General features: G+C 45.5%; 1 pseudogene; it reads right to left on the reverse strand.

The window, feature by feature from the left end:
- Positions 1-516: 516 nt before the first annotated feature.
- Positions 517-17,768, reverse strand: LOC118819239 (annotated as a pseudogene).

Consider the following 17,768-nt stretch of genomic DNA (forward strand, 5'->3'; position numbering starts at 1 on the left):
ACACACTCCCTGAGAACTCCAACGGAGGACGCAGCCGGACACTGGGTCCAAGTCTTTTTTCGCCCCTTAGAACGAGGGAAGAACACAACTTTTTACAGGGCCTGTAAAACCAGGCAGGGCCAAAGTCTCATTAAGTGACTCTCTGTCAGTGACACGACACCCATAAGTCTGTTAGAGCACCTACAAAAGCAGAGCTTCAGCTACAGAAACTTCAGCATCCCCAGAGTCCAGAACATAAATACCCAGCATGCATCTGTGTCAGTAAACATCCAGTAACAAATAAAACAGAGAAAAGAGCTCCGACTCCACAACTCCAGCCACGTATGCAGTCGTGTAGGTGTAGATTCAGAGTGCACACGAGGGGCTGGACCTGCAGCGGACCAGGCCCGAGTATCGGGCGTAGGACACGGAAGTGTCTGCACGAGGTAAAGAATATGCCCGAGAGCATTTCCAAAAATTAAACAAGTAAATAAGTAAATAAATAGGTAAATAAACAAACAGAAAAGGGGGAACAGAAGGATGTGTGGATAAGCAGGCAGCAGTTGTCCAGTGTCCAATCAGACAGGGTGTGTGAAGTTTCTGCCTCATCCTCAGTCCAGTTTAAAGGCCCGGCGCAACTTTCAAGTCTCCAGTGTCCTCCGCACCCTCGGTCATCCACGGATGCAGCAAGATCTGCTCCAGCGTGGGACGGTCTTCAGGGCGGCGGGGCAAGGCACCAGCCAATCAGAGACCGGCACTCTGAAACACAACAACAGTTCAAACCAGAAACGCGGAAACGGTTGCGCAGCTTAGACGGCTCCCACCTCCTGCTGCGCTGTTCCTACTTTCTACGGCGGTTTCTCTGGTGTTGCTAAGTGGACGCTAGGTGGTTGCTATGGTCTCAGAGTTGGCTGCTATGGGGTTTCTTTGGTGTTGCTAAGTGGACGCTAGGTGGTTGCTATGGTCTCAGAGTCGGCTGCTATGGGGTTTCTCTGGTGTTGCTAAGTGGATGCTAGGTGGTTGCTATGGTATCAGACTTGGTTTCTCTGGTGTTGCTAAGTGGATGCTAGCTGGTTGCTATGGTATCAGAGGCGGTTGCTATGGGGTTGCTAAGGTGTTGCTAAGTGGATGCTAGGTGGTTGCTATGGTATCAGTGGTATATGGTATATGGTATATGCTATGTGTGTGTGGTGTGTTGAGTGTGTTTGTGGAGTGTGTGGCGTGTTCAGTGTGTGTGTGTGTGTTTGGCATGTTACGTGTGGTGTGTGCGTGGTGTGTTGAGTGTGTTTGTGGAGTGTGTGGCGTGTTCAGTGTGTGTGTGTGTGTGTGTGTGTGTGTGTGTGTTTGGCATGTTACGTGTGGTGTGTGCGTGGTGTGTTGAGTGTGTTTGTGGAGTGTGTGGTGTGTTCAGTGTGTGTGTGTTTGGCATGTTACGTGTGGTGTGTGCGTGGTGTGTTGAGTGTGTTTGTGGAGTGTGCGGTGTGTTCAGTGTGTGTTTGTACCACTGTGATATAAGAAAGGTGCCAAAACTTTTGCAATCCATTCATTAAATTGTAACCAGTTTTAGTAACATCAAAAAACCACAATGTGGATGTTTAACACAGAACATAGGTGAACAGGCTACATGAAAAACTCTCTCAGGAGAGAGAAGAGCAAAGAAACTCACCTTCAGAGACGCTCTTAGTGAAACTGAGGTTAACCCGGACAATGTCCCTGTCTCGCTGAAAGGGAACGTCCCCACAGACCATGTCAAAGAGCAGGACCCCCAAAGACCACACAGTGAGAGGGACAGCTTTGTAGCCCTGCTGAAGAATCCATTCTGGTGGACAGCAAATTTTGGTCCCTAAAGACAGAGGGTGAGAACAGGAACACATCAGGTCCCGACCTGTGGAGATCAGTGCACAGCGAGACCTGTGAACTAAATTAGTGATTACTGCTTAATCACGACTGTTCATCTGTCTGAATGTGATTCCTGATCACAGACATCAGAAAAGATAAGAGGCATCTGCCACAGTGCGCTCAGGCTCTGACCTTCAAAGTCTGTGTAGACGGAGTCCTTCATCAGAGCACCAGATCCAAAGTCGATGATTTTGATGTCTCCAGTACGGGTGTCCACCAGAATGTTCTCGTCTTTGATGTCTCGATGCACGACTCCCCTTGAATGGCAGAACTGAATGGCTTCAATGACCTGTTTCAGAAACCTGGAAAGAGAAGGCCCTTTTTCAGTCTCAGTGAGTAAAGCTACAAAGGTTTAAACCAGTCAGAAGTGTTAAAGCTGTAGAGCGGTTCAGTAAGAGTACTGTTTGGCCGGTGCCTGTGCTCTGGCCTTTATTTACTTAATTTATTCATTCATCCATTCATTCATTCATCGTTTGTTCATTTATTCGGCTGTACCTTCGTGCAGCAGGCTCCTCCACAGCACCACATGCTGTGATGAAATCAAAGAGGTCTTGGCAAGGCTGGGGTCTCTCAAACACGATGAAGAATGCCTGACCTGGCATCTCAAACCAATCCAGCATCTGGATGATGCCACGGTGAGAGGGCCCCGCTCCTGGCCCACTTCCCAGCTGCACCAGGAGTGCGATCTCTATGGGAACCAGGCTCGGATGACCAGGCTTTGCAAGACATTCGGGGGAGAGAGTGTTGAGATGAAGAGTTCTGGCTGGTGATTACGGCAAAACTGCTTTAAATTTTAAACAATGGACAATAAAGTAATAAGAGCTGTTCTTCAGGATTTTACTCTTCCAGTGGGCGGACTAAACAGTTCTGTCCAAGAGTAGAATCCAAGTTAAAACAATACATCTTACCGAAGGGAAAAGAATACAGAAACACCTGTTGCACGCCAAAACCACAGGAGGGGAACTGCTTTTGGTTCCTCATGGGTTATTTTGAAAAATCCATCAACGTTCTTACTCACCTTCATCTGTTATGTTATGAATACATGAACTACCACTAGAGAGCGCAGTAATATCAATAATTACTGCCTGACGTATGTGTAACTACACAACAAGTAGTTTTAATTCTGTTCAGTAGAATATTTTAAAATGCTAAATCACTTTGAAGCTTTGGTTAAAAAAGAGAGAATAAAAGTGCAAAAGTGTTTAGACTCACCAGTCGTGCCCACTGCTGTACGCTATCGCGGAGTATTTGTTTGACTGCAACCTGAAACACATTGAGGGGGGATTAAATTAGCGGACGCTAACAGACCTGAACACTTCAACACTTGGATCCTCACTGCTGCACTGACTGTACTTAAGTCACCTGTAAGCCATCCGAGATCCTCTCAGCAGCAAATACTGAGCCGAAACCGCCTTTTCCCAAGGGCGCTCCACGTCTGTACTGCTTATCAAAGGGCTCTTTAGCTGCAACTGTGGAAGGAAGGAGGAGTTAAACAGGGCTGATAAACGACAGCAGATACAAAACACAACCACATGCCCGGCGTTGTATCTGATTCAGTTCCCCCTCAAATTCACGCTCCCAATGACCAATCGTGCACCACATTCACTGAACAGAAAACAACGTCAAGCAACACTGAAACTACGGAAAGAGAAAAGGTTAAAAAAAGGTTGAACAGCCACCGTTTTCACCCAATCAGCGACAAACAGCACAAAATATTTATCAGTAGGACTGTTTAAAAATAATATTTATTACGAAATCTCGATTATGCCATGTTTATCTCGGCCTTGTCTGACATGCAAAATGTAGAAATCTAAAAGTAGCACGAAAGCTTGATTACTGCAATTAAAAATGACTACGTTCATCTTAAATATTGTTTTAATGACACGTTAATACTGGATCTGTTGTGATTAATACAGTTTTTGCTGTAAATATTTTTCCTCAGATGAATCGTCCTGTGCAGATCTGTTTCTCCTGTGAAACACATTCTGAGAGAAGCTCAGTAATGAACACTGTACATGTGGATGAAATATACAGTCATAATAACTTATGATGCACCGGCAACATTCACAGAGTAATAATCCAGGTTTATCCTCCATAATGGAGCTTCTCTGAGCTGTAATTAGGAGGGGAACAGATCTGGATCAGGCATCTTAACTGACTGTAAGTGCCCCCCCTTATTAAACACGGGGTCTGAGAATAATAACTGTAATGTAACTCTGTTAAAGCCGCTGTGTAACATGCACGAATGATATTCATAATGGAGCTTCTCTCAGCAGAGCTGGACTGATTGTTCCCTGTCTGTCTCTAGTTGTTCTCTTTAATGGAAAACTGTCAGCTTAGGTTCAGAATACGTCTGTTTAGAGGAAGGAGAGCAGATCTGGGCATTTTACCTGTCTGGACATGTTCCCTATAATTAAACACTGATCTGCTTAGATCCAGATTGATAATGTACTGTAATGCATCATTGATTATTAGAACTAGATATTTCATCCACACATTATGGTCCAATGGAGCTTATCTTTACTGTATTTGGGAGGAGGAAGCGGTAAATTAGGAACAAGAAGCGGCCAAACAGGAGCCCGAATTCAGCCTCGTATGGTGGCTGAATGGCGCTGACGGAGCGGATTAACGCCACAAACCGCGGGACTTTAGCGGTAAACCGGCTGAACTGAAAATAATCTTACCTGTCCTCCCTCTCAAGGCGTCCTCTTCGTCCGAGCACAGGTCAACCACTTGTTGGTCAAACATTTTCAGGACGTTTAAAAAAAATTGAACATCCTCAAAGCGGCGATCATCCTCAAAGCGCTCGTCCGTTGGTCTCCGTTCAAAATACCGCGAGAACAGCAGGAAGCAGCCGAGAGCTTGTAGAGAGGAGAGTCACCACTCTGCAATGTCTTCTTCTCAAACGCTAGAGGGCGCTGCTTGGACCCGCCGGTGGTTCTAAACGCGCCTCGTCATGTTCTTCATAACTTTCATATTTCATAGCTTCATTCTAAAGGGGGTCGTATGAGGCTGTACCTGTCTTCTTCCCAGTCAGATGGACGGTGATGTGACGAAACTGTGTAAATACTGTGTATATATGCTTTATCATACGTAAACTTCACAAGGCTTTATAACTTTTTCAAAATCAAAAATAAAGTGGCTGTTGCTGACATTTGTGTGATCTTGTGTTTTTCTTTGAAATATAAATATTCCTTTTGCGTAGTGTCTGACACTCAGGCTAGAGTGAGAGCTACAGTTATACTTGCTATTCTCCCTTTTGCACACACTAACAACAGATCAGGACTGGTCACACAGCTCTTTTCAGTGTTGGGGAAAATATACTGACTGAGTCAAGATCAGAATTTATTCCAGGTTGTTAGGATTTTCAAAGCCACAGGCACTGGCTTTAACCTCCTCATATAATTTTGCTTAAAAATACACATAAACAAAATCAGATTGAAGGCCTCACCCTGAATTGGACTTTATCACTGAACAAATTACAAACTTTTTACATTATCTCACAGCGTTTAAAGTACTCTTTCAATACAGCATTGGCAAATGTCCTGCCTTGCACAAAACTGGTCAAATCTGGTTTTAAACTGACCTCTACGGTATACCAGGAAATTCTCTCAAAATGGGTCTGCAACTGGCTGAAGACTCAGCTTTAGAGAATCCTCCTGCAGACTGCGTGGGCCCAGATGTCCCAAAGACCTATCTTTCTATTTTTACAATTAAAAAAAGGTATTTATGCTTACATTTAAAATGTGAAATTACAGAAAGTAATTGACTGCTACATAGAATTTTGAAATCTATACAGTTTTGTGTTTTATAAGGTGTTGCCAGATACTGAATAGGCTGTCAATACGCCACTTAAGCTGGGAATGCAGCCCACTGGCTGAAGACTCAGCTTTAGAGAATCCTCCTGCAGACTGCGTGGGCCCAGATGTCCCAAAGACCTATCTTTCTATTTTTACAATTAAAAAAAGGTATCTATGCTTACATTTAAAATGTGAAATTACAGAAAGTAATTGACTGCGACATAGAATTTTGAAATCTATACAGTTTTGTTTTTTATAAGGTGTTGCCAGATACTGATGGAAATATGTAAAGTGAGCCACTGTTGAATGCCCATTCACTTGGCTGTTAATAAGCCACTTAAGCTTGGCATGCAACCCATCCCACTGGCTGAAGAGTCAGGTTTAGAGAATCTTCCTGCAGACTTTGTGGCCCATTTTTAAAGAAAAAGTCTAGAAAAATATCACATAATATAGAGGAAGGTTTAACTATGCTATATGTCTTTAAAGACGTATATATCATTAGTTGTGTAAACTACATATGTAAGTACTTTGTATTTTTATAATTAAATTAAATTTCTTTTACTGATATACTTTGTGTTTTTGAATATGATATCATGAAGAATAGTATATTATAGTAAATATTATTTGAACAGAGGATATTTACGTAAAATAATCTTGAGTCAAATTATTTCTCTTGCTAGCTATTTAGAATGGTTGGGAATGGGGCAATCAAGTGTCCAAGCATCTATTCACAAGCAGCTATTAACGCAGGGAGGGGCAGGGGCAATGGAGGGGCGGGTCATTAATTCACAGGCACATATAAGTGGCCACACTGAGAAATCTCCCACTACTGCCTCTTGCTTTGTCAAGGCCAGTTGCTTTTGCCTCGCTGTTCATCACTTTTTGCGTGGTTGATCTCTCTTCGGCTCGAAATGGCTTCTGATGCGTAAGTACAGTCTGCTTATCTCTCTAAAACTGTGTGGTATCTATTGTAGTAGAAATAGGCCACTGTTTCTTTAAAAACTTATTACGCTTCATTTAAATAATCTTATTTTAAATGGTAAAACTACAGTTAAACCCACAGGTAAACCCACAGGTAAACCCACAGATAAACCCACAGGTAAACCCACAGCTAAACCCACAGGTAAACCCACAGGTAAACCCACAGATAAACCCACAGGTAAACCCAAAGGTAAACCCACAGGTAAACCCACAGGTCAACCCACAGCTAAACCCACAGCTAAACCCAAAGGTAAACCCACAGCTAAACCCAAAGGTAAACCCACAGATAAACCCACAGGTAAACCCAAAGGTAAACCCACAGGTAAACCCACAGATAAACCCACAGGTAAACCCACAGCTAAACCCACAGCTAAACCCACAGGTAAACCCACAGCTAAACCCACAGCTAAACCCAAAGGTAAACCCACAGGTAAACCCACAGCTAAACCCACAGGTAAACCCACAGATAAACCCACAGGTAAACCCACAGCTAAACCCAAAGGTAAACCCACAGCTAAACCCACAGGTAAACCCACAGGTAAACCAACAGCTAAACCCACAGGTAAACCCACAGATAAACCCAAAGGTAAACCCACAGATAAACCCACAGATAAACCCACAGCTAAACCCACAGCTAAACCCACAGGTAAACCCACAGATAAACCCACAGCTAAACCCACAGGTAAACCCACAGCTAAACCCAAAGGTAAACCCACAGCTAAACCCAAAGGTAAACCCACAGCTAAACCCACAGCTAAACCCACAGCTAAACCCAAAGGTAAACCCACAGATAAACCCACAGCTAAACCCAAAGGTAAACCCACAGATAAACCCACAGCTAAACCCACACCTAAACCCACAGCTAAACCCAAAGGTAAACCCACAGGTAAACCCACAGCTAAACCCAAAGGTAAACCCACAGGTAAACCCACAGGTAAACCCACAGCTAAACCCAAAGGTAAACCCACAGGTAAACCCACAGCTAAACCCAAAGGTAAACCCACAGGTAAACCCACAGCTATAAACCCACAGGTAAACCCACAGCTAAACCCACAGGTAAACCCACAGGTAAACCCACAGGTAAACCCAAAGATAAACCCACAGATAAACCCACAAATAAACCCACAGCTAAACCCACAGCTAAACCCAAAGGTAAACCCACAGGTAAACCCACAGCTAAACCCACAGGTAAACCCACAGCTAAACCCACAGCTAAACCCAAAGGTAAACCCACAGCTAAACCCACAGCTAAACCCACAGCTAAACCCACAGGTAAACCCACAGGTAAACCCACAGATAAACCCACAGGTAAACCCACAGGTAAACCCACAGCTAAACCCACAGCTAAACCCACAGGTAAACCCACAGATAAACCCACAAATAAACCCACAGCTAAACCCACAGCTAAACCCACAGCTAAACCCACAGATAAACCCACAGGTAAACCCACAGCTAAACCCAAAGGTAAATCACAGGTAAACCCACAGGTAAACCCACATGTAAACCCACAGATAAACCCACAGGTAAACCCACAGGTAAACCCACAGCTAAACCCACAGGTAAACCCACAGGTAAACCCACAGATAAACCCACAGCTAAACCCACAGGTAAACCCACAGGTAAACCCACAGGTAAACCCACAGGTAAACCCAAAGGTAAACACACAGGTAAACCCACAGGTAAAAACCCACAGATAAACCCACAGCTAAACCCACAGATAAACCCACAGGTAAACCCACAGCTAAACCCACAGGTAAACCCACAGGTAAACCCACAGATAAACCCACAGGTAAACCAACAGGTAAACCCAAAGGTAAACCCACAGCTAAACCCAAAGGTAAACCCACAGGTAAACCCACAGCTAAACCCACAGCTAAACCCACAGGTAAACCCACAGCTAAACCCACAGGTAAACCCACAGGTAAACCCACAGGTAAACCCACAGCTAAACCCAAAGGTAAACCCACAGGTAAACCCACAGATAAACCCAAAGGTAAACCCACAGATAAACCCACAGCTAAACCCAAAGGTAAACCCACAGATAAACCCACAGCTAAACCCAAAGGTAAACCCACAGCTAAACCCACAGCTAAACCCAAAGGTAAACCCACAGCTAAACCCACAGCTAAACCCACAGGTAAACCCACAGATAAACCCACAGCTAAACCCACAGCTAAACCCACAGGTAAACCCACAGGTAAACCCACAGATAAACCCACAGGTAAACCCACAAGTAAACCCACAGCTAAACCCACAGATAAACCCACAGATAAACCCACAGCTAAACCCAAAGGTAAACCCACAGCTAAACCCAGAGCTAAACCCAAAGGTAAACCCACAGCTAAACCCACAGCTAAACCCACAGGTAAACCCACAGATAAACCCACAGCTAAACCCACAGCTAAACCCACAGGTAAACCCACAGGTAAACCCACAGCTAAACCCACAGCTAAACCCAAAGGTATACCCACAGCTAAACCCACAGCTAAACCCAAAGGTAAACCCACAGGTAAACCCACAGGTAAACCCACAGCTAAACCCACAGCTAAACCCAAAGGTAAACCCACAGCTAAACCCACAGCTAAACCCAAAGGTAAACCCACAGCTAAACCCACAGCTAAACCCACAGGTAAACCCACAGATAAACCCACAGGTAAACCCAAAGGTAAACCCACAGGTAAACCCACAGATAAACCCACAGGTAAACCCACAGCTAAACCCACAGCTAAACCCACAGATAAACCCACAGGTAAACCCAAAGGTAAACCCACAGATAAACCCACAGGTAAACCCACAGCTAAACCCACAGCTAAACCCACAGGTAAACCCACAGCTAAACCCACAGGTAAACCCAAAGGTAAACCCACAGGTAAACCCACAGCTAAACCCACAGGTAAACCCACAGGTAAACCCACAGCTAAACCCAAAGGTAAACCCACAGCTAAACCCACAGGTAAACCCACAGGTAAACCAACAGCTAAACCCACAGGTAAACCCACAGATAAACCCAAAGGTAAACCCACAGATAAACCCACAGATAAACCCACAGCTAAACCCACAGCTAAACCCACAGGTAAACCCACAGATAAACCCACAGCTAAACCCACAGGTAAACCCACAGCTAAACCCAAAGGTAAACCCACAGCTAAACCCAAAGGTAAACCCACAGCTAAACCCACAGCTAAACCCAAAGGTAAACCCACAGATAAACCCACAGCTAAACCCACACCTAAACCCACAGCTAAACCCAAAGGTAAACCCACAGGTAAACCCACAGCTAAACCCAAAGGTAAACCCACAGGTAAACCCACAGGTAAACCCACAGCTAAACCCAAAGGTAAACCCACAGGTAAACCCACAGCTAAACCCAAAGGTAAACCCACAGGTAAACCCACAGCTATAAACCCACAGGTAAACCCACAGCTAAACCCACAGGTAAACCCACAGGTAAACCCACAGGTAAACCCAAAGATAAACCCACAGATAAACCCACAAATAAACCCACAGCTAAACCCACAGCTAAACCCAAAGGTAAACCCACAGGTAAACCCACAGCTAAACCCACAGGTAAACCCACAGCTAAACCCACAGCTAAACCCAAAGGTAAACCCACAGCTAAACCCACAGCTAAACCCACAGCTAAACCCACAGGTAAACCCACAGGTAAACCCACAGATAAACCCACAGCTAAACCCACAGGTAAACCCACAGCTAAACCCACAGCTAAACCCACAGGTAAACCCACAGATAAACCCACAAATAAACCCACAGCTAAACCCACAGCTAAACCCACAGCTAAACCCAAAGGTAAATCACAGGTAAACCCACAGGTAAACCCACATGTAAACCCACAGATAAACCCACAGGTAAACCCACAGGTAAACCCACAGCTAAACCCACAGGTAAACCCACAGGTAAACCCACAGATAAACCCACAGCTAAACCCACAGGTAAACCCACAGGTAAACCCACAGGTAAACCCACAGGTAAACACACAGGTAAACCCACAGGTAAAAACCCACAGATAAACCCACAGCTAAACCCACAGATAAACCCACAGGTAAACCCACAGCTAAACCCACAGGTAAACCCACAGGTAAACCCACAGATAAACCCACAGGTAAACCCACAGGTAAACCCAAAGGTAAACCCACAGCTAAACCCAAAGGTAAACACACAGGTAAACCCACAGCTAAACCCACAGCTAAACCCACAGGTAAACCCACAGCTAAACCCACAGGTAAACCCACAGCTAAACCCAAAGGTAAACCCACAGGTAAACCCACAGATAAACCCAAAGGTAAACCCACAGATAAACCCACAGCTAAACCCAAAGGTAAACCCACAGATAAACCCACAGCTAAACCCAAAGGTAAACCCACAGCTAACCCACAGCTAAACCCAAAGGTAAACCCACAGCTAAACCCACAGCTAAACCCACAGCTAAACCCACAGATAAACCCACAGCTAAACCCACAGCTAAACCCACAGGTAAACCCACAGATAAACCCACAGGTAAACCCACAGGTAAACCCACAGCTAAACCCACGATAAACCCACAGATAAACCCACAGCTAAACCCAAAGGTAAACCCACAGCTAAACCCACAGCTAAACCCAAAGGTAAACCCACAGCTAAACCCACAGCTAAACCCACAGGTAAACCCACAGATAAACCCACAGCTAAACCCACAGCTAAACCCACAGGTAAACCCACAGGTAAACCCACAGCTAAACCCACAGCTAAACCCAAGGTATACCCACAGCTAAACCCACAGCTAAACCCAAAGGTAAACCCACAGGTAAACCCACAGGTAAACCCACAGCTAAACCCACAGCTAAACCCACAGCTAAACCCAAAGGTAAACCCACAGATAAACCGACAGCTAAACCCAAAGGTAAACCCACAGCTAAACCCACAGCTAAACCCACAGCTAAACCCAAAGGTAAACCCACAGCTAAACCCACAGCTAAACCCACAGCTAAACCCAAAGGTAAACCCACAGCTAAACCCACAGCTAAACCCACAGCTAACCCAAAGGTAAACCCAAAGGTAAATCCACAGCTAAACCCACAGCTAAACCCAAAGGTAAACCCACAGCTAAACCCACAGCTAAACCCAAAGGTAAACCCACAGCTAAACCCACAGCTAAACCCACAGCTAAACCCAAAGGTATACCCACAGCTAAACCCACAGCTAAACCCAAAGGTAAACCCACAGGTAAACCCACAGGTAAACCCACAGCTAAACCCACAGCTAAACCCACAGGTAAACCCACAGATAAACCCACAAATAAACCCACAGCTAAACCCACAGCTAAACCCACAGCTAAACCCAAAGGTAAATCACAGGTAAACCCACAGGTAAACCCACATGTAAACCCACAGATAAACCCACAGATAAACCCACAGGTAAACCCACAGCTAAACCCACAGGTAAACCCACAGGTAAACCCACAGATAAACCCACAGCTAAACCCACAGGTAAACCCACAGGTAAACCCACAGGTAAACCCACAGGTAAACACACAGGTAAACCCACAGGTAAAAACCCACAGATAAACCCACAGCTAAACCCACAGATAAACCCACAGGTAAACCCACAGCTAAACCCACAGGTAAACCCACAGGTAAACCCACAGATAAACCCACAGGTAAACCCACAGGTAAACCCAAAGGTAAACCCACAGCTAAACCCAAAGGTAAACACACAGGTAAACCCACAGCTAAACCCACAGCTAAACCCACAGGTAAACCCACAGCTAAACCCACAGGTAAACCCACAGCTAAACCCAAAGGTAAACCCACAGGTAAACCCACAGATAAACCCAAAGGTAAACCCACAGATAAACCCACAGCTAAACCCAAAGGTAAACCCACAGATAAACCCACAGCTAAACCCAAAGGTAAACCCACAGCTAAACCCACAGCTAAACCCAAAGGTAAACCCACAGCTAAACCCACAGCTAAACCCACAGCTAAACCCACAGATAAACCCACAGCTAAACCCACAGCTAAACCCACAGGTAAACCCACAGGTAAACCCACAGATAAACCCACAGGTAAACCCACAGGTAAACCCACAGCTAAACCCACAGATAAACCCACAGATAAACCCACAGCTAAACCCAAAGGTAAACCCACAGCTAAACCCACAGCTAAACCCAAAGGTAAACCCACAGCTAAACCCACAGCTAAACCCACAGGTAAACCCACAGATAAACCCACAGCTAAACCCACAGCTAAACCCACAGGTAAACCCACAGGTAAACCCACAGCTAAACCCACAGCTAAACCCAAAGGTATACCCACAGCTAAACCCACAGCTAAACCCAAAGGTAAACCCACAGGTAAACCCACAGGTAAACCCACAGCTAAACCCACAGCTAAACCCACAGCTAAACCCAAAGGTAAACCCACAGATAAACCGACAGCTAAACCCAAAGGTAAACCCACAGCTAAACCCACAGCTAAACCCACAGCTAAACCCAAAGGTAAACCCACAGCTAAACCCACAGCTAAACCCACAGCTAAACCCAAAGGTAAACCCACAGCTAAACCCACAGCTAAACCCACAGCTAAACCCAAAGGTAAACCCAAAGGTAAATCCACAGCTAAACCCACAGCTAAACCCAAAGGTAAACCCACAGCTAAACCCACAGCTAAACCCAAAGGTAAACCCACAGCTAAACCCACAGCTAAACCCACAGCTAAACCCAAAGGTATACCCACAGCTAAACCCACAGCTAAACCCAAAGGTAAACCCACAGGTAAACCCACAGGTAAACCCACAGCTAAACCCACAGCTAAACCCAAAGGTAAACCCACAGCTAAACCCACAGCTAAACCCAAAGGTAAACCCACAGCTAAACCCACAGCTAAACCCACAGCTAAACCCAAAGGTAAACCCACAGCTAAACCCACAGCTAAACCCACAGCTAAACCCAAAGGTAAACCCACAGGTAAACCCACAGATAAACCCACAGGTAAACCCACAGCTAAACCCACAGATAAACCCACAGCTAAACCCACAGCTAAACCCACAGCTAAACCCAAAGGTAAACCCACAGCTAAACCCACAGCTAAACCCAAAGGTAAACCCACAGCTAAACCCACAGCTAAACCCACAGCTAAACCCAAAGGTAAACCCACAGCTAAACCCACAGCTAAACCCACAGCTAAACCCAAAGGTAAACCCACAGGTAAACCCACAGATAAACCCACAGCTAAACCCACAGGTAAACCCACAGATAAACCCACAGGTAAACCCACAGCTAAACCCACAGATAAACCCACAGCTAAACCCACAGCTAAACCCACAGCTAAACCCAAAGGTAAACCCACAGATAAACCCACAGATAAACCCACAGCTAAACCCACAGCTAAACCCACAGCTAAACCCACAGCTAAACCCACAGGTAAACCCACAGATAAACCCACAGCTAAACCCACAGGTAAACCCACAGATAAACCCACAGGTAAACCCACAGCTAAACCCACAGGTAAACCCACAGCTAAAAGCACAGCTAAACCCACAGGCAAACCCACAGGTAAACCCACAGCTAAACCCAAAGGTAAACCCACAGGTAAACCCACAGGTAAACCCACAGCTAAACCCAAAGGTAAACCCACAGGTAAACCCACAGATAAACCCACAGGTAAACCCACAGCTAAACCCACAGCTAAACCCAAAGGTAAACCCACAGGTAAACCCACAGGTAAACCCACAGCTAAACCCACAGCTAAACCCAAAGGTAAACCCACAGCTAAACCCACAGCTAAACCCAAAGGTAAACCCACAGCTAAACCCACAGCTAAACCCAAAGGTAAACCCACAGGTAAACCCACAGCTAAACCCACAGCTAAACCCAAAGGTAAACCCACAGCTAAACCCACAGCTATAAACCCACAGCTAAACCCACAGCTAAACCCAAAGGTAAACCCACAGATAAACCCACAGCTAAACCCACAGCTAAACCCAAAGGTAAACCCAAAGGTAAACCCACAGCTAAACCCACAGCTAAACCCAAAGGTAAACCCACAGGTAAACCCACAGCTAAACCCACAGCTAAACCCAAAGGTAAACCCACAGCTAAACCCACAGCTAAACCCAAAGGTAAACCCACAGGTAAACCCACAGATAAACCCACAGGTAAACCCACAGCTAAACCCACAGCTAAACCCAAAGGTAAACCCACAGCTAAACCCACAGCTAAACCCAAAGGTAAACCCACAGGTAAACCCACAGCTAAACCCACAGCTAAACCCAAAGGTAAACCCACAGCTAAACCCACAGCTATAAACCCACAGATAAACCCACAGGTAAACCCACAGATAAACCCACAGCTAAACCCACAGCTAAACCCAAAGGTAAACCCACAGGTAAACCCACAGCTAAACCCAAAGGTAAACCCACAGCTAAACCCAAAGGTAAACCCACAGGTAAACCCAAAGGTAAACCCACAGGTAAACCCACAGCTAAACCCACAGGTAAACCCACAGCTAAACCCACAGCTAAACCCAAAGGTAAACCCACAGATAAACCCACAGCTAAACCCAAAGGTAAACCCACAGGTAAACCCAAAGGTAAACCCAAAGGTAAACCCACAGGTAAACCAACAGGTAAACCCACAGCTAAACCCACAGCTAAACCCACAGGTAAACCCACAGATAAACCCACAGGTAAACCCACAGGTAAACCCACAGCTAAACCCACAGCTAAACCCAAAGGTAAACCCACAGGTAAACCCACAGCTAAACCCAAAGGTAAACCCACAGGTAAACCCACAGCTAAACCCAAAGGTAAACCCACAGCTAAACCCACAGCTAAACCCACAGCTAAACCCACAGCTAAACCCATAGATAAACCCACAGGTAAACCCACAGCTAAACCCAAAGGTAAACCCACAGCTAAACCCACAGCTAAACCCAAAGGTAAACCCACAGCTAAACCCACAGCTAAACCCAAAGGTAAACCCACAGCTAAACCCACAGGTAAACCCACAGGTAAACCCACAGCTAAACCCACAGCTAAACCCACAGGTAAACCCACAGCTAAATCCACAGGTAAACCCACAGCTAAACCCAAAGGTAAACCCACAGCTAAACCCACAGATAAACCCACAGATAAACCCACAGGTAAACCCACAGCTAAACCCACAGCTAAACCCACAGGTAAACCCACAGCTAAACCCACAGCTAAACCCAAAGGTAAACCCACAGGTAAACCCACAGCTAAACCCAAAGGTAAACCCACAGGTAAACCCACAGCTAAACCCACAGCTAAACCCACAGCTAAACCCACAGCTAAACCCAAAGATAAACCCACAGCTAAACCCACAGCTAAACCCAAAAGTAAACCCACAGCTAAACCCACAGCTAAACCCAAAGGTAAACCCAAAGGTAAACCCACAGGTAAACCCACAGCTAAACCCACAGCTAAACCCACAGGTAAACCCACAGGTAAACCCACAGCTAAACCCACAGCTAAACCCACAGCTATGAACCCACAGATAAACCCACAGGTAAACCCACAGCTAAACCCACAGGTAAACCCACAGATAAACCCACAAATAAACCCACAGCTAAACCCACAGGTAAACCCACAGCTAAACCCACAGGTAAACCCACAGCTAAACCCACAGGTAAACCCATAGCTAAACCCAAAGGTAAACCCACAGCTAAACCCAAAGGTAAACCCAAAGGTAAACCCACAGCTAAACCCAAAGGTAAACCCAAAGGTAAACCCACAGGTAAACCCACAGGTAAACCCACAGCTAAACCCACAGGTAAACCCACAGGTAAACCCACAGATAAACCCACAGGTAAACCCACAGGTAAACCCACAGCTAAACCCACAGGTAAACCCAAAGGTAAACCCACAGATAAACCCACAGGTAAACCCACAGCTAAACCCAAAGGTAAACCCACAGCTAAACCCACAGGTAAACCCACAGGTAAACCCACAGATAAACCCACAGCTAAACCCACAGCTAAACCCACAGGTAAACCCAAAGGTAAACCCACAGGTAAACCCACAGGTAAACCCACAGCTAAACCCAAAGGTAAACCCACAGGTAAACCCACAGGTAAACCCACAGCTAAACCCAAAGGTAAACCCACAGGTAAACCCACAGGTAAACCCACAGCTAAACCCAAAGGTAAACCCACAGGTAAACCCACAGCTAAACCCAAAGGTAAACCCACAGGTAAACCCACAGGTAAACCCACAGCTAAACCCACAGGTAAACCCACAGGTAAACCCACAGCTAAACCCAAAGGTAAACCCAAAGGTAAACCCACAGGTAAACCCACAGGTAAACCCAAAGGTAAACCCAAAGGTAAACCCACAGGTAAACCCACAGCTAAACCCAAAGGTAAACCCAAAGGTAAACCCACAGGTAAACCCACAGCTAAACCCAAAGGTAAACCCACAGGTAAACCCACAGGTAAACCCAAAGGTAAACCCACAGGTAAACCCACAGCTAAACCCACAGCTAAACCCACAGGTAAACCCAAAGGTAAACCCACAGGTAAACCCACAGGTAAACCCACAGGTAAACCCACAGCTAAACCCACAGGTGAAACTAGAACATTAGAGAAGCATTTCTGAATGAAAGAAAAGCTTCACAAAATTCTCTGTACATTTCAGTTGATTTTAGCGTTCTCACAGTAGAACCTACAGAACCGAGTACATGGAGACCTTCAATGCTTCAAACAGAACTTTATTATTTTAATTCTGGAGGATTTTGAAAAAGCAAACAGGACAAATGACACTTTATAAAGGTTTTAAATAAAATCACTTCTGAAATGAGACTGAAATGTCGTTCCTTCACAGCTCACTGCTTTACCTCCTCAGTCAGGTAGAACATCTCACTAGACAGGATCACCAAAGTAAAAAAATCGAATAAAAAAAAATGAATATAATAAAAATAACGCAAACTATTTACAGAACAGAACGCAGCAAGTCCACCATCACTGACAGGATTAGTGGATGATGACACTGGCACTGACCCTCGCAGCCCCTGCGTCCTCCAACTCCGGCCTCGCCGTTCTGCGCAGGGATCTCGACCAGGACAGCCCCCATGCGGCTCAGGTTGGGCGCTGTCAT

This window comes from Colossoma macropomum, unplaced genomic scaffold (assembly GCF_904425465.1).
Source record: "Colossoma macropomum unplaced genomic scaffold, Colossoma_macropomum, whole genome shotgun sequence".
NCBI classification, from domain to species: Eukaryota; Metazoa; Chordata; class Actinopteri; order Characiformes; family Serrasalmidae; genus Colossoma; species Colossoma macropomum.